This window comes from Danio rerio, chromosome 4 (assembly GCF_049306965.1).
Source record: "Danio rerio strain Tuebingen ecotype United States chromosome 4, GRCz12tu, whole genome shotgun sequence".
In the NCBI taxonomy this organism is placed as follows: domain Eukaryota; kingdom Metazoa; phylum Chordata; class Actinopteri; order Cypriniformes; family Danionidae; genus Danio; species Danio rerio.
The window spans coordinates 47,114,206-47,135,643 of NC_133179.1; the positions used below are offsets into that span (position 1 = coordinate 47,114,206).

The 21,438-nt window shown below is 36.3% G+C and overlaps 3 protein-coding genes and 2 non-coding genes across 16 annotated transcripts in view; 2 read left to right on the top strand and 3 right to left on the bottom strand.

The window, feature by feature from the left end:
* The window catches only part of zgc:174653, a 954,986-nt gene that overhangs the window by 869,376 nt on the left and 64,172 nt on the right, over positions 1–21,438 (top strand). For 2 of the 12 annotated variants that reach the window (XM_073945410.1, XM_073945414.1), the window contains exon 1: positions 1,056–1,199. The exons of the other annotated variants lie outside the window; for them this stretch is intronic. The gene's annotated coding sequence lies outside the window, so the exon portion shown is untranslated. Of the gene's footprint in view, positions 1–1,055; positions 1,200–21,438 lie in introns of those variants that run through there. 12 annotated transcript variants of the gene reach the window in all.
* The window catches only part of LOC108183924 (uncharacterized), a 667,181-nt gene that overhangs the window by 189,368 nt on the left and 456,375 nt on the right, over positions 1–21,438 (bottom strand). The window lies entirely within an intron of this gene.
* Positions 647–21,438, top strand: part of LOC110439424 (uncharacterized) — a 326,082-nt gene continuing 305,290 nt past the window's right edge. Inside the window, exon 1 of the mRNA XM_073947576.1 lies at positions 647–686. The gene's annotated coding sequence lies outside the window, so the exon portion shown is untranslated. The remainder of the gene's footprint in view (positions 687–21,438) is intronic.
* Positions 18,232–18,304, bottom strand: trnae-uuc (transfer RNA glutamic acid (anticodon UUC)). The gene has a single exon. It is a non-coding gene; the product is annotated as a tRNA-Glu (tRNA).
* On the bottom strand, positions 19,065–19,146 carry trnas-cga (transfer RNA serine (anticodon CGA)). The gene has a single exon. It is a non-coding gene; the product is annotated as a tRNA-Ser (tRNA).

A 21,438-nucleotide genomic window follows, 5' to 3' on the forward strand; every position in this document is an offset into this window, starting at 1 on the left:
AGGTCGTTGGTTTGAGCCTCTGCTGGGTCAGCTGACATTTTTGTTTGTGTGTTCTCCCCATGTTCACATGAGTTTCCTCCAGGTGCTCTGGTTTCCCCCAAGTCCATAGGAACTGTTGAACCATACAGTGGCTGTTTTTTGCCCCTATATTCTCTTTATTTGCATTCAGCAGAAACAGTTTTGAAACTAGTAGAGGATGAGTAAATGACAGAATTGTAATTTTTATGTGAACTACCCCTTTAATGCTTATGTAAGTAAAGGTAAATTAAATATTACTACAGATATTGCTAAAGAATGGCAGGAAACGTGGAACACAGATAATAAGAGACAACAATTCATGTGAAAAAAGAAACCCTATATAGGCCTATGAAGTTGTAGAAATAGAAGAGGTCATAATTATGAGGATGAGATTTGGACTCAGATATTAATAGGAAAGTAGTTTGTTGTAGACATACAAGTCATTATAAAGTGGATTAAAAAAAGTTAAGAAAATGTTTAGATTTAAGGTTTGTGAGAGAGAGAGAGCAGACAAAGAGTAAAGTGAAAACCATGGGAGAAATGTATCAATAAGTCATGACTGCAACAGATAGTGGCAAAAAAGTTAAACAAAAAAGACTTTTATTTTGCCGTGGCGCGTGACGTCATCAGGCAGCGCCGCTTCGTCGCTGTGATTCAACTGGAGAAAGGTTTGTTTTAAAACGTTTACAGATATAAACTGATTTAAAGTTAAAGTTCTAAAGTTTTAAGTTTTTTATACGATGCTATATTATGTTCCTGCTGTTGGAAATATTATTTTAACCATTTATACAACTATTTTAGTATTTTAGTACCTTAGTACTATTTTATTCTCAGTAACTGAAGGCTGTTGTTTGAATAAAACAACAGAAAAGTGTATAATAAGTGTTTAAATTAAATGTTTCACCTGATTTCTTTTTGTTAATTACTCTCAAATAAAGAAACCATTGAAGCAAGTGTTGAAGAGAAATTATTTTGTTTCTGTTCATTGTTTTGTTCATTTTAAACAGGACATTTTTATTGTTTTGTTCATTTTTAACAGGATAAAGTGTCCAAACACAGAGAAAAACTCCTGCTGAAGCGACTGATCTCCACACTGTTATAAAGATGGCGTTTATTAAAGAAGAGAGTGAAGATTGAAGAGACATTCACAGTCAAACAGGAAGATCTGCAGGAACAAACAGGTTGGTTTTAATACTGATATATTTTAATATTAAGAATAGGCTACTAAATTAAATCCATCTTGCAGCCCTGAGTGTGCTGCCTATTTCTCCTAAACGCACAAAAGCACTCATTGAAAGACAGGAATGAGTTTCTTTTGTCACTTGCTCTCGTGTCTTTTGTCATTCTTTTAATGTATTATTAGTCTCCCATTTTCTCTACCTTTTTAAGGTTATTGTTTTTCTTGTTCTCCTGCTGTTGGTAAAGCGTCACGAGCACTGGCGCTATATACAATAAACAAAAACAATAAATTAAAGTTCAAATGAGCTGACGATATTTGACCTACAGTATTCTCATAGAAGATATCTGCTATTACGGTGATAGTGTTGACTTTTACTTTTCATTTGCATATGTCACGTTGATCACAATTTTTTCATCAACTTCTTTATGGGTTTAAACTTGTTTCTAGTAGTTGTTACTAGTTCTCACAGATAGTATCTGAGTTAGAATTACATCATTATTATAATAGCTAATTACCGGGGCTATTGCTTTTAAACAGGGTTTCTGCGGTGCCTTAAATTCCAAAATCAAAATTTTCAATCTACAATCACCAACAACCCATCTCAATAAAACTTTTCATTCAAAAAGGTCTTTTTAACTCTATTTATCATAATGGTTTAAATATTTACTTACAATAACATTTGTTTAAACGTGCTCCATTACTGCTGAGGACATCGACCTAGACAGATTGTTGTGCATATATTTTGTTTATTATAGGTTTTAAAACGTTTAAAGCATTTGTTCATTTATTTATTTATTAATTTTAAAGAAAGTTTACTTGGGAAAAAAAGTGTATGGATACAAGTAAAGCTTACTTGTTGCTACACAGAATTTTAAATCTTTTGCTAAAAAATATCTAAAATATAATATATTATTGTATAATTAAATTATGATATTTTTTCATCGGGCAAAATAAAATATTTTCATCTTAGCCATTTGAAAAATTCCTTAGCCTTTAGCCCTTTATGAGTCTAAAATTTCAGTCATAATGGTCTTAAAAAATCTTTAAAATTCTTAAATTTAACTTGGTGAAACCTGCAGAAACTCTTGTTTAAAGTATGTCAAAAAACATGGATGCCCCCAATTTTAAGCTTGATGAATGAAATTGACACTAAAATAATAAATTGTTCTAAAACATTGTACAGTATTCTTAACTATATGATGTTGCTGTGGGACGACGTGAAACAAAATGAACAAATTATAGTGAAACAATAACGCTTAGCATTGCACTGACTACAGCTGACCAACAAACTAGTCTAAAAATGACTTTTTCTGCTTTAGTAATGGATTACAGCATGCTAATGAAATGCAAACATCTGAGTGTAAAGTTCTTCAGTATTGACCATATTCTTCATGTACCAGCAGGCGGCGACATTCAAATCCTTTTTGCTTGAGACTTAAAAAAAATAATAATAATTTTTAGATCCTAAAAACAGTGTTCTGCTGCTTAGGCATGTGACGACAACAGTTTACAAGGTATACTGCGGTTAGAAAAAAGTTGATTTTTTAAAACTGCCAAAATGTTCTGCTGTACCATTCCTTTGGTATATGTAAGTTTTTTTTTTAAGATTTTGTTTTAAGTTTTTCAGGACAACAGTATCTTCAGCAAAAAAGATATCCAAAGGTGCCGTTTTAAATCGTTAAGAAATCTGTTTTTGAAACTAATGCAGACAGTGTGTGACGTGTCTGAAGAGCGAGAAGGGATCCGGGGGTGAGAAAGGTGTGCAACTTATTTGAGGACCGGGAGGGAGACGTGCGATTTTTCACTGCTCGTTTTCACTCGTTTGCTCGTTAGGGTTAGTTTTGTAATTAAATTTAATTCACATTTCACATGATTTCTATGTGATTAGCTGACAGGTACATTTCTTCTGTCACTGTACCAAAATTTGAGGTCAAATGATTAGGATCCATATCTTTATTACATTTAGATGAAAATTGTCTAAAAATATTGGCCCAAAATCTATGTAATTTAGGGCATCCCCAGAACATATGACTGATCTGCTCGTTCCAAACCACATCTGGGACAAGATGAATCTGAGTCACATACAGAAGATGAGTGTACCAGTTCTATGGCATATTGCCAGGCTGTATCTGATATTTCTAGTCCCAGTTCGTCTTCCCATTTCTGATTTATATGGTTTAGGGAAGGAGAGGGCAGTTCTTTGGATCACTTCATACAACATGGAAATCATACCCCTTTGATATGGGTCCATATTTACCAATTCATCTATCCAGCATGCTTCTGGTTGGTTCAGTGAAGGACAGAAGTGTTTTTTAATGAAACTATGGACCTGAGGGTACCTAAAAGATTAGACTGGGGAATCTCAATGTCTGTTCTTGACTGTTAAATGAGATAAATATGCCATCTTTAAACAAGTCTTTAACACAGTTAACTCCCTTCCTAAACCAAAATTGGACTGCTGAAATCTATAATCTTGGCAATACAAACAGACACAGTCTGAAATAGAAACAGAAATCTTGGTAGTATTATCAGTTTAATGGAATTGATCTTCCCAGCCAAAGATAAAGGAAAGGTTGACCAGTGCGTCATGTCTCGTTTGACTTTGTCTAACGTCATTTAAAATTATTATTAAACAAATCCTTATATTTACGTGTCACACTCACACCAAGATATACAAATTTATCAGGACTTGCTTAAAATGGAAAGGTTTGGGTAGACATTTGCTGTGCTCTATCATTGATAGGGAAAAGGAGATTTTTTGCTAGATTGACTTTGTCTCAAGAAACATTTGCAAATTCTGAAATGATTGTAAGAGCTTTTGGAATGCATGTATCTGGATTTGACAGAAAAAAGTAGATCATCCGCATATAGCAGAAACTTATGTTCTTGTCCCTCTCTGAAAATTCCTTGCAAGCCATCTGAGTTCCTTAAATTGGTTACAGGAGGTTTGATGACAACGTCAAAGAGCAGAGGGGACAGAGGGCAGTCCTGTCTCGTTCCTCTAGAGCAGGCATGTGCAAACTTGGTCCTGGAGGGCCAGTGTTCTGCAAAGTTTAGTTCCAACCCCAATCAGACACACCTGGACTAGCTAATCAAGCTTTTATGTCCCGTTTCCACTGAGTGGTTCGGTTTGGTACGCTTTTATGGCCATTTCCACTGTCAAAAGGCGTACCGAACCAAACCGTACCATACCACTTTTTTGGCACCCTTTCGAAAAGGTCCCAAACACTAAGGCCGTACTCACACTAGATACAGCTGCCTCGAACCGGGCCAAAGCGCTTGTGCCCCTCCCGTCTCCCCCGACGGCCCGCACTCACACCACAAACAGGCCTCGGCACACTTACGTCATCGCTGCTGCGCTGTTCAGTGAGAAGCGCTCTCTCACTCAACAGCACAGTGGAGATTTCTCTAGTTATATCGTTTCAGTCGTTAGTTATGCAGTGACATGCAGTCGAATATTTCACCAAACAGTCCTTAGGGATGCTGTGACACGCAGTCAGATATTTCGCCAAACAGATTCGCCACTTTTGGCGCTCATAAACAATCATAAAGCTCTCGTGCTGCAGGAATGAGGAGGTCTGCTGAAGCCACGCAGCTGTCGTGCTTCGAGGAGTTCTCGTCTGTAATAAACTACGGCAGTTTGCGTTCACTGAACAGTAAGAATGATTAATAAATCCATATGTAACAGCCCCTTAAAAGTCACGTCTCGCTTTCAGTTTCGGGCTTTGGCGCGTTTTGCACTCACACACAAGCGTACCGTGCCAAAGCCCAAGTGAACCGCGCTAGGGCACACCTCTTCCAACCGGGCCAAGGCCGGCCAAGTGAACCGTGCTTGAGCCCGATTCAGCGCACTCACACTTCTCAAACGATCCGGGAAACGGGCCTGGGCACGGTACGGATGGCATAGTGTGAGTAGGTCCTAAATGGCAGAGCTAGACGTGCAGCTGAACGCTATTGGTTTACAGAGATACGTCATTCGTAGACACAAGCCAGAATCTTAACAAAGGACCCGCCATGTTTGAAATACACAGCGAGAGATTACAGCAGAATTATATACATATGCAGCCATGGTCGATCCGGGCTCAAACAAACCCTGTCGTCGTCTTGATAAACAGCCACAAAGCCATGGAGCAGAGCAGATTTACCCTGTGCAGCGTAGTTTTTTACGAGCCGGTCTGAAGCCCGAGTGGTTTCGCTTTCTTCCTTACGCTCGCCACGCGTCTCTATTTGAAATAACAAACTTCTTGAGCTGATAATAATAACATGCGATTGATTATTGACAAGCTTTGGAAACCCGGTCCTGTGAGAAGCTGACAAACGCGGGACACATTCTGTGACACATTCAGAAAGAAAAGGACAAACGTTAAAATTCCTTCTTTTGTCAACTGATCTGAATCACAGAGGTATGGTAATTCTTAATAATTAAAAAAGCTCTCAATACATTCAATTTAGTTTACCTCAGAGTTGTAAAGAGTTTTATAGAAGTTTTTTAAATTGATCACTAATACCCTGTTTATCAGTAATAATACTGCCATCATCCTAACTAACTGCTACTATAACACCAGCTGCTGAGGATTGTTTCAGTTAGTAACACAATAACCTGCCAGCTCGTTCACCATGTTCATAATGAATCTGGCGTGATCTTATGTGGAGATCCTCAAGGAGTCATTCCGCTTGCAGAATAAGTATTTTCTTATGAAGCTCTTCGGGAGATGATGTTGATTGTAGCTGATCAATTGTATTATTTTTTTACATGACATTGTCCATCGCTGATGGCCGACAAACTTCACGATGCTTAGCCGGCATCAGGATCCATCGCCCCGCCCCACATTTATATTGATATGTAACTTATTATTTGCATGTCATCGTAATAGCAATAACAGTCTTTTTATGAGCTGTGTTAAATGTTACATATAGCTGCCGCTTGCACAGCTGACAGCATCGTGAGGATTAAATGAAGGATTATACAATACCTCTCGCGCTTAAATGTGTAGGTTCAGTGCCAAACACTGTTACCTGCGGACTTGAAGCCACTGGAAGTCTTTTATCTACTCTTGGAAAAGTGTAAATGGTGGATTAACATTCAGCACATGATCACTAAACAGATGCGCCGTTATTAATAGCTTTAGGTAAATGTCTGTAATTTTCATTCTTTCATCTTCAGCGCTTCACATTTTCGCTGTTGTAGCTCTTATCATCTGAAGGCAGAAGGCATTGACTGAGTGATTGACAGCTAATATTAACCAATCATTTGCATTCAGTTGTAGAGCAGTGAGCCAATAAGTAGAGCACAAAGGCGGGGCAAGCATTGCAGACTTTTTTACTTCAAGTTCACATAACAACTGTTTTAATCTGTTCCTGGTGCTGCGTTTGACGTTTTTAGGTGCAAAGATGCATTCTGCATAAATGTCTCCTAAATCTGTGCACGCGGTGAGGATTTTACAGTGAAAACAATGAAAATGTATGCTCTACACTGAACTCAAACCGAACTTTGGTTCTCCACCAGCTGTGGGAAAAAGCCATTGTAATGACACAGATCACTGTGCCATGCCCGTAGCCAGGGGGTTTCGGGTTGTTCGAACGAACCACCCCCCATGTAATTTAATTTAATATTATATTATACATATTATAATTATTTATTATATAATTATAATTATTATTATTATAATTATATATATAATTATATTATAATTATTTATATTCAACATATATATTGTAATAAAGTGTAATTTTATATAATTTTGGCCAGTAATTAGAATCCTATTGAGCCTCAAATCCACAATAAAGTGACGCGAGTCTTGTGACATAACCCAATGAGTGGTAACACTTGAGTCTTTGATGTGACATCCTCCTTTGATACCTTAAACTTTTGCTCTCTTCTCTTGAGCCCCTTTCACACATGCAGACCTTTCCGGAAAATTACCGACAATTTTCCGGAAAGGTTGTATGTTTGAACAGGTCCTTTTTGAAAATACCGGTAAATTCGTTCTGGCTATTTTCCGGAAAGAGAAGTTGTAACATTACCGGTAATTTGCCGGAATGCTGCGCTGTGTGAATGCAGAAGGAAGATTGCCGGAAAGAGCACGTGCACGTCTAGAACGTGCTGATGTGAGACGTCTGCTTGAGCCAATCAGAACAGTCAGACGCGTTTACGTCCGCGCGGTTTATGAGAATAAAAGCCTTTGAATATTTTCCCAGACGCATTTAGCTGCTGGAAGTTAGTCAGATCACGTTTATATGTTCTTCTTAATGCCAACTGTGTAAATAATCATCGATGAGATGCTTATGATAAGCCGCTGTTTGTTTACCTTCAAGCTGTGCGTGTACCTGTGAAACAGCCTGTGAGAGCCAGCACACGCAGATATTATGAACATCTCGACATGCCAAAGTGATCCTCCATATGTTTTCTTCGAAGTTTTTCACAATACTGATCATCCACAGAGTTTGTAATGTAGTCAAATGTTTACAAATACAAGCGCAGCCGTTTAAGGCTCATTTGTGGTAAATGATGTCAGAATTTACCGGTATTTTGGAATGGATGTGTGAAAGGTCTTTTCTGGAAATTTTCCGTAACGTCCTCGCCTGTGTGAACAGCGCTTTTTTAAATATACCGGTAAAGTCGTTCCGGAAATTTTTTGCATATTTACTGGTATCACTGTGTGAAAGGAGCTTTGATCTGTGTTACAGATTATCTCTTGTCATCTAGTTTTATATGCAGTCACAGGAGCTCTCGTTTCCCTTTTTTCCTGTTTATACCACATCATTTCCCTTCATGTTTGTCAGTATGTTGTCGATCATTTGTGTGCATATTATTTTGTTACTCACACTGTATGTTTCCAAGACCGCTAGTGAGTGAGTGTTTGGTTGTTTTTTCCTACGGCACTTCCTCAGGGCTCACCCGACCGGGTGTTTACTTTGACTTTTGCTTTTTCCAAGACTCGCTTCTCAATAAAGACTTGCATTTGAGCTCACTCTTTTTTTAACTCGTGACACAGGTATTTTCTTTCTCATTTGTGTTTAAAGGTCTTTAGATTTTGGCATGATGTCTAGCTTTGAGGCTTTTTTTGGTCTACTTCACTTTGTCAGACAGGTCCTATTTAGGTGATTTCTTGATTGCGAACGTGTGGTAGTAATCAGGTCTGGGTGTGGCTAGAGAACTTGAAGCCGGTGTGATAAATTAAAATTGCTCTAATGGGAATTTTTTTTTTCACACAAGTCTGTGTAGTTCAGTATTTTGTCTTCAATTTAAGAATAAAAACTTGATTTGTGTTTAATTGTGTTATCTTTTGATCTTTGACTAATATTTATTTTTTTGTTTGATGATCTGAAACAGTTAAGTGTTAGATTTCTGCATTGCATTTGTTACATACAGATTACATACCTCTAGAACATTTGTCATTTAATGGTGCAGATTTAAAGCTTTATGCAGATATAATACATGTGTCATATATGTCTATAAGGCAAATATTAGCAGAGATTCAGCTGTTTTTCTAACAGGTTTACCAGTCAGGCACAGAATGAAAAAGCATTCCCTATTGGCTTTACAAGTTTTACAAAAACAAGTTGTTTAGTTGTGATTACGAATATATACAAATAGAAACTGGCCATTTACAGCTTTCAAATTTATGTCTCATCAATATGACAAAAATTAATCTGGGAATAATCATATAAGAATCCGCTTAAATGTGTATCTGTGTAATGGACTCCAGGAGGTAAATATGACAAGATCAATCTAAATATGATCTGCTTTGTCTTTACATTTAATGTGCATCAAAATTAAGATTTGTGTAGCCAATGTTTTCACTTCCTTTTCACTGAGTTTTATGATTTACTAAAAAGTAAACTTATTTCTATTTCAGACCTAATTAAAGACTACGAGGAGAGTAGAGGAGGAACATCATGTCAAAATTGAGGACAAAACTCATTTAGAGACTGATGGTGTGTTAAAAGTGAGAGACAAGAGTTGTTTTACCTGCACTCAGTGTGGAAAGAGTTTGGCAAGCAAAAGCAAATTAAAGACTCACATGAGGATCCACACTGGAGAGAAACCATTCACATGCACTCAGTGTGGGAAGAGTTTCAGCCACTCATCATCTCTTAATCAACACATGAGAATCCACACTGGAGAGAAACCATTCACATGCACTCAGTGTGGGAAGAGTTTTAGCAAATCATCATCGCTTTATAGACACATGAAGATCCACACCGGAGGAAAACCTTTCACATGCACTCAGTGTGGGAAGAGTTTCAACCACTCATCATTCCTTAATCTACACATGAGGATCCACACTGGAGAGAAACCATTAACATGCCCTCAGTGTGGGAAGAGTTTTAGCAAATCATCGTCGCTTTATAAACACATGAAGATCCACACCGGAGAAAAACCATTCACATGCACTCAGTGTGGGAAGAGTTTCTACGATTCATCATACCTCAAAAAACACATGAGGATCCACACTGGAGAGAAACCATTCACATGCGCTCAGTGTGGGAAGAGTTTTAACTGCTCATCACACCTTAAAAAGCACATGATGATCCACACTGGAGAAAAACCATTCACATGCACTCAGTGTGGGAAGAGTTTCAGCAAATCTTCATCGCTTTATAGACATATGAGGATCCATACCGGAGAAAAACCATTCACTTGCACTCAGTGTGGGAAGAGTTTCAGCCACTCATCATCCCTTAATCTACACATGAGGATCCACACTGGAGAGAAACCATTCACATGCCCTCAGTGTGGGAAGAGTTTCATCCACTCATCACACCTTAAACAACACATCATGATCCACACTGGAGAGAAACCATTCACATGCACTCAATGTGGGAAGAGTTTCAGCACATCATCACACCTTAAACAACACATGAAAATCCACACTGGTGTGAGAGAGTTTATGTGCTTGGAGTGTGAGAAGACTTTTATTACAGCTGCAGGATTGAAACGGCACCAGAGGATTCACACTGGAGATAAACCGTACAAGTGTTCACACTGCAGTAAGAGGTTTACTCGCTCAGGAACCCTGAAAACACATGAGAGGATTCACGCTGGAGATAAACTGTAGACATGATCAGTGTGTTCTAGGGTTTGTTACCGAAACCCGGTGCCATTATAGCACCGGTACCATGGTAACCGGTATGCACCGGTATTAAATCAGCATATGAATTTCGGTGCTGCGGCATGGACGTGAGGGTTGCATAAAAAAAGGCACATATAGGTTTTGTCACAGCATCACTAAACATTTAATATTCAACTCGTTTAGTTTTGACTTCATTCATTTTTGATTTCTGTCTTGAACACATGATTTATTTACAACACATTTTTAAACACAATAGTTTAACTGACTCGTTTCTAATATCTAACGCTACTTTTTTATGCTGACAGTCAGTGCAGAACATTTTACTAGTTATTTTGCAAGACAGTATTCAGACAAAGTCCCTTTAAGTATTTTATAGTCTTTTATTTAGATTAAAGTGTAATTTAGACTTATCAGTTCCCTACGAAAGTTAAAATAATTATTCGAATTATTTTGTAACTGATTTGTTGTGTAAATCAAAAATATATAGTGAATATTTCTTAAGGAGGCTAATAATACTGACCTTATTTTTATTTATTTATTTTTATTAAAAACGGCTTTTATTCATGAAATAAACAATAAGAAATAGGACTTATTATGACTCCAGAATATTTATGTTTTAGGAAACACTGTAAAAGTTTTCAAAAACATTATTTTAAATGAATGGGAGGGCAAAATGAATCGACTTCAACTGTAGGCCTGTTAAAGTTTACAGGTGCAGCAATGTGCCTTGATGTACTTGAATGTTAGAAATGTGTTCTCCTACACCAGTACAATGTTACTTGTCAAATAAATGAACAAGGAAGATTATTTTGAGTTTAAGTTATTTAATTATCTTGTTTATGAAGACTGCAGAGTGATGGATGAAAACAAATGACTTCCAATAATGTTTTAAGTATTTTGTGATATATATGTTAAAATGTGCTCCTAAAAGTACGTGGCCCCTGCCCGCCCCCCACAGGTAAATAGTAAGCTAATGTAATTTCATAATGCAAATATTAAATTCATGCTAACCAACCAATGATCAAAGGAAATGTATTAATGTAATACAATATTAATTGATGTTTACTTTAAACTGTAATTATATTGTTCTATTAAAATTATTTTGAAAAAATCATTTGTCAAATAAAATATTTTTGAAGAGTCGTCCACCATCATTTTGTGGCTAAAAAGTGTTGATTCAGGCACCGTTTTGGCACAGGTATTGTTTTAAAAGTATCAATTTAGCACCGGTATCGAAAAACCAAACGATACCCAAACCTAGAGTTTCACTCATTCGAGGCAGCTTAAGAAGCTGAGAAAGAGAGCTCCTATACACACTGGTATTAATCTTCCTTTTTACGTCATATATGATAACCTAAACCATATTTAAATAACAATAGGCACAGCAAGAAAGGGCTTTTTAAAGAAGGAAGGCTTTCCCCTCACATTAAGAAGTTATTTTAGACTTCAAGGTTTGGAGATCTTTTTCTTAATGTTTTTTTATGTGGTTCAAGATATTCATGTTTGTGTTTTTCATGTTCCGATCAGTGATCTTCGCAATAATATCTGATTGTGCAAAAACAGAAATATAGAGTAATTACTTTGAATATTAATGGGTTACTAAATCCGATTAAAAGAAGCAAACCTGTGGCTAAAATTAAAAGAGAAAACCAACAGATAATCTTCTGGCAAGAGACATCTTTCTGATACAGAACATAGGAAATCAGAAACAATGGGATTTAGGGTTTTCTTTTCCTCATATAATAATGGTTGTAAACGAGGAGTAATGACATTAATCTCAAATAAAATCAACTTCCAATTAATTTCTAAGATTACTGATAAAGAAAGGCGATATAACTTAATTAAAGAAACTATCGACCAATACAAAGTTACATTAGTTAGTATATATAGACCACCTGAAAAAGACAAAGCAATTCTCAAAAAAATATTTAGTGTTATAGCCAAGGAGGCATCAGGTACGTTGATCTGTGGGGGAGACTGGAATGTACAACTTCAGCCTAAATTGGACTCATCTTCTAATAAGCAAATTAGTCAAGAAACAAGACAAATAAGATATTTGATGAAATAATTAGGCTCGATAGATGTATGAAGAGACATATACCCTCTTAAAAAAGAATATACTTTCTTCTCTTCTGCCCACATGTCTCATTCTAGAATTGTTTTTTTTGATGTTTGGGTCAGATCAACATAAAATAAAAGACTGTAAAATTGGAACAAGGGACATCTCAGACCATGCAGGAGTATATTTAACAGTTTACCTGGACAATATTCCAAGTAAGGCAAGGCAAGGCAAACTTTATTTATAGAGCACAATTTAACACAACCGTAGTTGATCCAAAGTGCTTTACAATAAAATAAACTAGACAATAAACCTAAAAATAACTGGTATTAAAAATACAATAAAATATATTTAAAAGTAATACTAAAATATAAATAATACAAAAATAACATGCATGCATCAGTCAAAGGCAAGAGAGTAAAAATGTGTCTTTAAGGTAGATTTAAAAGCATCCAAAGAAGGAGAGATTCTGATATTCAGAGGGAGACTATTCCAGAGCCTTGGGGCCGCAACACTGAAAGCTCGATCACCCTTTGACTTGCAGCGAGACCGAGGGACAGACAAAAAAAACTGATCATGTGATCTTAAGAATCTGCGAGCTGTATATGGCCTAATAAGCTCGCTGACATAGGCGGGGGCAGAATTGTGCAAAGCTTTATAAGTGAAAAGAAGAATTTTAAAATCAACCCTGTATTTTATAGGTAGCCAGTGCAATGAGGCAAGGACAGGGGAGATATGCTCTCTTTTCTTAGTTCCTGTTATTAATCTGGCGGCTGCATTTTGGACCAACTGTAGCCGAGAGAGTGTTGACTGAGGTAGGCCAATATACAAAGAATTGCAGTAGTCTAGACGAGAGGAGATTAAAGCATGGGTTACGATTTCTAAATCTTTTTTAGAAAGAAAGCGTTTAACTTTTGCCACCAATCTAAGCTGGAAGAAACTGCTCTTCACAACTGCATTTAAATGTTTGTCAAACTGCAGGAGTGGATCAAAAATAACTCCGAGATTCTTGGCGTGATTGTGCAGATTGTCGTTTAGGGCTCCTAGCTGAGTTTTAATTGAATTGTTGGTAGCAGCAGGACCTAAAATTAACACTTCTGTTTTATTCTCATTTAGTTGCAGAGAGTTATTTGTCATCCAGGTCTTAATGTCGGTAAGGCATAGGAAAAGATTTTCTAATGATAAATCTTTTCCTAGTTTGATTGGAAAGTATAGTTGGAGATCATCAGCATAGCAGTGATAGCTTATGTTATGTTTGAGGAGTATTGAGCTTAAAGGAAGCATATAAAGAGAAAATAAAAGAGGGCCAAGAATAGATCCTTGTGGAACACCACAATGAATAGGTTTAGGTGGTGAAGTAAAGGATCCAATATTTACAGAAAAAGATCTCCCCTTTAGATATGAGGAGAACCACTGCAAGGCAAGGCCCTGAACCCCAACAACACACTCAAGTCGTCTCAATAATATGTTGTGATCTACGGTATCAAAAGCAGCGCTTAGGTCTAAAAGTATTAAAATCGCAGAAGATCCAGAATCCATGGAGAGTAAAATGTCATTTGTGACCTTTAGTAGTGCAGACTCAGTGCTGTGTTTTGCTCTAAAACCAGATTGGAAGGGGTCTAGAATATTAAAAATGTCCAGATATGAGGTCAATTGTGAAAGTACAATTTTCTCTAAAACCTTTGAGATAAATGAGAGCTTAGATATGGGCCTGTAGTGGTCAGGCACAGCGGGATCAAGATTAGGCCTCTTTAATAGAGGCTGTACAACAGCATGTTTGAAGACATCTGGAAAAACCCCGTTTATTAAGGAGCTGTTTATTAAGGCTAAGAGGGAGGGGCAGATTGTATCTAAAACCTCTTTAAAAAGACGGCAAGGCAGCACATCTGAAGGACAAAAGGTGAGTTTCATCTGAGAAATTGTATTAAGTAGCTGAGAAGAAGATACAGGCTGAAAATTTGTGAAACTGTTTGATGGAGGGACCGAATCAGAATGATCTATGTCGGTGGGAAAGAGGTGTGATTTAATATCTTGTATTTTCTGAGCAAAAAAGTCAGAGAACTTTATGCACGTCTCCAGATTGACAACAGGAACAGAGCACATAGTTGGATTAAGAACTGAATTAATAGTTTTAAAAAGGACTTTTGGCTTACTTGCACTTTTAGCAATCAAATTTGAAAAATATTTAGATTTAGCCTCACTGACCGAGTCTTGATATGAATTTAGGCAGTCTTTTAAAATCTGGTAGGAAACCTGAAGTCCATCCTTTTTCCACCTGCGCTCAGCCCTTCTGCACTCTTGCCTGAGAGTACGGGTAGATGAATTTAACCAGGGCTGAGGAATTGAACTAACCCTAGACCTCTTTGATTTAAGAGGAGCAACTTCATTTAAAGCAAAATCATAAGCAGAATTAAAGGTTTCAGCAAGTTGTTCAGTGTCTGAACAAGATGGCAAAGAAGCATTAGCATTTGAAAGAAAGTTGGTGTAAGAATTAGAAAATTCAAGAGCAGAATTTTCGTGGAAAACACGAGAGAAAGAGACAGGTTGAGTAAGACATTTCGGCGATTTAAACTTAATCATTTGAATGATTTAACGTGTGTAGAATATGTTAAAAAAGAACTATTACAATATTTAAAACATAATAATAATGCAGAGGTGTCACCTAGTATCGATGGGACGCAGCTAAAAGCTGTTATGCGAGGTAAACTTATAATGTGGGGATCAGCGACTCATCTCCCATTACCTTTAAGAGCCAGTTGCGTCGCGTCATGAGCGCATTTGCATTTGCTATTTACATGACGTAAAGTAAGTTCACTTTCGCTTTTGCTCTCGTGGATAGGGAAACCTTTACGCTCAGACATCAATTAGCCTATAAATAATTAATTTTGTTTGTTAAGCGCAAAAATTTGTTTTAAAACTATTTCTAAATTCAGTTCTAATTTCCAACAAACGAATAAATTAACATTGATAATCAAGTATGTTAAAAAAACTGAGTTATTTCCAAATACACCTGCTGTGCCCCATACGACCTAAAACCTGACAGGTGGACAAATCTAAGCTTGTTTTTAATCAAACAAATATAAATATGGATATAATAAATAATACTGCTAATAATAATAACATTATACAAAAGCAAATTAAATGAACTGAAAAAGCCTCTCGAGATGAAGAAAGGCTGAAGGCAGTGGTTTTTAAAATTCATGTAGGCTAGAAATTAATATGTTTTGTAATAATTTAATCATTTATATTTATATCCTATATATATATATATATATATATATATATATATATATATATATATATATATATATATATATATATATATATCCTTAATATCTTTTTCATATGTAATGATATTTGCGTATTGCTCTGCATCTTGTGTGTAGTGTGTAAGCCAGGCACACTTTGCACCAAACAATAGACCAACTTTGTTCTGATCTAAAGAACAGACTATTTACAGTTTCTCAAAATAGCAACGAGCCAAAACACGCCTGCTTTTTTAGACCAGAATGCCTATAGGTGCACATACGAGCGCAAATGCATTTGCTATTTAAACAGTTTGGCGCAATGCCTCAAAATGACCCTTGCGCCGAGGTGAAAGTAGCAAATAGCAATTGCTTTGCGTCTTGTGCCACATTGCGCCGGGTGTATGATAGGGCCCTATGCATCTATATTAGCTAAACGATTATAGGACATTTTTTCAGACCTAATAGATACTTATCAAACAGGTTTCATAAAACAAAGACAAACATGATAATATATGGCGAGCCCTTCACGTAATAGATGATATAGCTCAAAACAAGATTAGCACTCTTCTAAGTAGCCTAGACGCAGAAGAAGCTTTCGATTCGATGAGTTGGGATTTTTTATATTTAGTTCTGCAACGATTTGGATTTGAGAATGACAGTATACATTTTTTAAATCTTTATATTAAACTCCTACAGCTAGAATTAAAATAACTGTGGATATTTTCAGAACATATTATATTAGAGGATGTCGACAAGGGTACCCATTAAGTCCTTCCTTATTTGCATTATTTGTTATACCATTGGCACAACTAATCAGAGATTATGCAGAAATAAGGGGAGTGAAAATTAAAGATGTAGAACATAAAATTTGTTTATATGCTGATGATGTGTTTCTGTTTCTTACATACCCAGAATTTAGTTCACCTAAGGTGATGCATTCTCTTGACAAATTTGGATTACATTCAGGATATAGATTAAATTTACTTAAAACACAAACTCTTTAATGCAACTATAACCCAGATGATAAAATACACAAGGATTATGCATTTAAATGGAACATACCTTCTATCAGATAACTTGGGAGTTCAAATCTCTGCAGACCTATCAGGTATCTATAAAAATAAATGACTTTCCCATTACAGAAACTATAATAAAGGATTTGAACAGATGGCCCCTTCTATCTTTAGATCTATATAATCGAATAGAGATAATAAAGATGAATATATTACCATGCCCACTTTTTCTCTTTAAAGCTTTACCAGTGGAGAAACCAAAAAGCCAATTTGATGAATGGAAAAAACTAGTGTCTCGCTTCATTTGGAACGGAAAACATCATTAGATGTTTATTGTAATGCAGCACAGCTTAGACACATAGTTTGTTGGTGCAATGACAAATACTGTGCAAAGTGGAAAGAATTTGAACAATTACTAATCCACTTACCTCTCCAATAATTATTAGGAGATAGAAACTTCTAACATACAGAACTGCATAAACTGAATTCCCTGACAAAGAGCTCTTTAGAAATTTGGTACAAAGAATTAAAGAATCCTAAATGTGAAAAACAAGCTAAGATATTAAGAGGGGTTGAACATGATATTCAATTTAAACCAGCAAAACTAGATCTAAGATTTAAACAATGGAGTTTGTAGGCCATAACATCCTTCTGTCTCAACACTACTGATAATGAATTAGAAAGTTTTCAACAACTTTCCAATATATATAACTTAGATAAACAAGACTTTTTCCGTTACCTTCAAGTTAGACACTACTTCAATAAAAGCATAAGAGATTCTGAAGACATAAAAACAACAGTAGTGCAGGTATTTATAGATGCTTACAAAAAGAAGGTTAATAAAAAAAACTAGTATCAAGACTTTATTCCTGTCTGACATTAACAAAGAAACACTCAATAATGTATACAAAACATAAATGGGAAAGGGTAGCCAAATTAATACTAACAAATGAGAAATGGTTAACTCTTTGGGAAACACAAATGATCACAATTAATTCCGATTAATGGAGGGGATTTATTTGTAGAAATGTTATCAGGTTTTTTATTTCACCTAAAATAAAATACTTTCAAACGGGAGATCAAAAAATGGTGAATGCTGGAGAAAATGTGAAATTGTATTGGCAGATCATGTCCACATATTTAGGGACTGTAATATACAAAAGATTTAAATAAAGAGATAAATGCAATAATGAGATTGAATCTGGTATGTAATTTTAAAACTATGTACCTGGGAATTTACTCTGCAGAAATACCATAAAATGATGTGTATCTTCCGAACACATACTAACAACTAGCAAAAAGGCCATTACAAAAAAAAATTGCTAAAGGAAGATCCTCCATCTGTAGGCGAAAGGTATGATATTGTTAAAGAGGTGTATGACATGGAAGTACGGACATTTAACTTGAGACAACAAGCCTATAAAATTTCTGCATACTGGGGTAAATGGTTGAGGAGAAGCTTCTTGCTTTAAGCGGGGAGTCCCCAACAGGTTTCCATCGCCTAAACAACTCAGCTACGACTACATGTACTGCCATGTCCTCATGGCTAGTACACGTGTTGTGCATCCAGATGAAACTTTCGGCAAGCGATTGCTCAAACGCAAAAGCTGTGGCTCCACAAAAAGGGTCTTATAAGTGTCCAAACGGGGACTTGAACCCTGTACCCTTAGATTGAAAGTCTGATGCTCTACTGACTGAGCCATCCAGGCTCCATGGCAATGTTGTTAAGTAGGCAAGGTTTAGATTTGTGGTCGGCGCAGACCTTTACGGTACACAAAAATTTACTGTGACGTGGGGTTTAGGCTTGTGGTTGTTGTAGATGTTGCTACAACACAACAGGATACTGTGAGGTTGGGTTAATGGTTGTTGTAGGTGTAGACATCAGTAAAACAAAATAGTTTTACTCAGTGTCATGTAGGAGACATTAAATGGATCAATAGCAACTGCAGAAGGGGTTACTGTTGTTGTGGCAATGAATGGAGACTTAACAATTGAAAAGATTCCTTCCATGCCTTAGAAGCGTGACTTGATCAGTACTTATCTACACAGCATGCTGCCATCAAAGGTTCCTCACTAGTCTTCCACACTTTAGGAAACATAAACATTCAGGACGTGCCATTAGCACAGCCTGCACTAAAAGGAGGCTGGAGATTACAGATGGCAACACAGAGTCCAACGCCAATATCACCTTGAAAAATCTGCTGTGACCCAGATTCAAACTGGAGTTGTTGTGGCCACAACGCAGAGTACTAACCATTATATGATCACGGCAAGCTATGGGACAACCACTGGACCTTCACTCTCTGTCAAATGTCTTTGAAAATGGAGGGCCTTCAGGTCAGTTAGGTACCATGGCTGCCGATTTATTTTTGTGGCTTTTGCCTACCATCACATCCCTTTTCACAAGAAACAATGGAGTTGTTAACAATCAAGGAAGGTCGCAAATTAAAATACTGCGCACTGCCAGCACGTAGTCGGCAGGATTTGAACCTGCGCGGGGAGACCCCAATGGATTTCGAGTCCATCGCCTTAACCACTCGGCCACAACTACCTGTACTGCTATGTCCTTATGGCTAGCACACGTGTGGTATGGTGCATTCGGATGAAACTTTCGGCAAGCAATAGCTCAACCGCAAAAGCTGTGGGTCCACAAAAAGGGTCTTATATGCCCAAACTGGGACTTGAACCCTGGACCCTCAGATTTAAAGTCTGATGCTCTACCGACTCAGCCATCCAGGCTCCATGGCTAAGCCTTTCAAGTAGGCAAGGTTAGGTTAGGTTAGGTTAGGTTACTTTATTTATACCCGAAGGTAGATTTGATTTGCAGTCAAGAGTCCTCATCTTACAACAGTGCCACACAAAGCAACTCACACAGTAACAACAACAAATGCGCATTAGGACATAAAACATAAACATAAAGAATAAATAAATAATCACTTTAAGTGTCCACCCCCCTCCCCCAAGTAAATATTTAAAATGATTTAAAATATACAGGTCACTGAAACATCTCTGCTTAAGTCTTATTTAAATGTCTAATGGCTGCTGGTATAAAACTATTTTTGTAATGTTTCGTTTTACAGCTTAATACTAGAAACCTACGACCGGAGGGAAGGAGCTGAAACTCTGAATGTAGGGGATGAGCAGTGTCATTTAAAATTGAATTTGTAATTCTCTTTAGCTGCCTAGTGTACACAGCTTCTAGATTGGCTAGTGACACCCCGGTCAGCTTACTGGACCACTTAACTATTTGATTTAGTGAATTTTTATTCTTGACAGAAAGATTCCCAAACCATGACACCAGAGAAAAGGATAAAACGGATTCAAGAAAGGCGTGATAAAATAGATTCATCATCTGTTTATCGATATGGAAATAATTTAACTTTCTCAAGCAAAATAGTCACTGGTGCCCCTTTTTACACACTGCTGCACAATTCTCATCAAAGGAAAGTTTAGAGTCAATAATTGTGCCAAGGTATTTATATGATTGCACACTGTAGGGTTTAGGGTTGTGGTCGGTGCAGACCTTTAGGGTACACAAAAGTTTACTGTGACGTGGGGTTTAGGCTTGTGGTAGGTGTAGATGTTGCTAAAACACAACAGGTTACTGTGAGGTTGGGTTTTTAGTTGTTGTAGGTGTAGACATCAGTACAACACAATAGTTTGGACTCCATGTCATGTAGGAGACATTAAATAGATCAATAGCAACTGCAGAAGGTCTTTCTGTTGTTTTCTATAATTTCTTTCTATTCTTTTGGTTTATTTTTTTTCAAGTTAGTAAATTGATTTTCAATAACTCTTGTCAAAGATAGAGAATAAATTGGAAATGCACAGCGATGAAGGAAGGGTGATAAACTTTAAAGAAAATCAATATGCTTTCAAAGATGGTATACTAAAAATGTTTTATTCTTGCTTATCTAAAGACGTGTTTGTTACACCCAAAGCAGAAGAGTATTGGAAAAGATTATATCCCAATATCTAAAAGAAGGAAATATGGCAAAATTTGAGAGCTTGGTGGAAAAGTCCAGTTTTAGAGAATTTTGATTACATTTTAAGACAAAACTGTTTATTAAGTGAAATTAGATTGTGTAAAATAGGTTTGGCAAATTGTCATTTTAGAATTATAAGGTTCTATCTGCATTCTGAATGATTTTGTGATATTGAGCTTAAAAGTTTTTGCATTCCATATATCAAACAATATGTGTGTAGCATTTCTCTTTCATACATTGATAATTTGCATTTAGAGAACCCTTAAGGTCTCTGTCATGTCAGTTACTTTGCACTTGCGAATTGAAGTAAAAAACATTAGAAGTCATTTTCCGCTTGGAATTATGAGGTTCTATCTGCCAGATCATTCATTGAAGCTTTACTTTTCAAGAAATACAATCAAAAAATGTATAAGTTGGTGTTGTAACAATATGTTGATACTTGAGAAAGTTAAATTTTGGTTTCTATAACATTTATTTCATGTTTTAGGATGAATATTTTTCTTGTTTAAATTGAGCTTACAAAGCTGGGCTAAATATTTTTTTTCCAGTGCAGATGTTAGTTTTATCTAATTAATATGTTAATATTTATGACATTTTATGCTTTATATGAATTACTGAATTGTATTTATTGAATTATATGGCCTGTGAATTAAATTAAGTTTTTGCCCTTCAAGGCTTAATATTAAATTGAAAGACTTTAAAAGAAACAGACGATGACCAGATGAGTTTAATAAACTCTGAAAAGTGTTTCACTGACTACATGTAAACAAATAAATATATTTCACATTTAATATAGACATTTTTTAATATTGATATCTTTTTCAACAATATAAAATCTAACATTTCATTTCAATTTT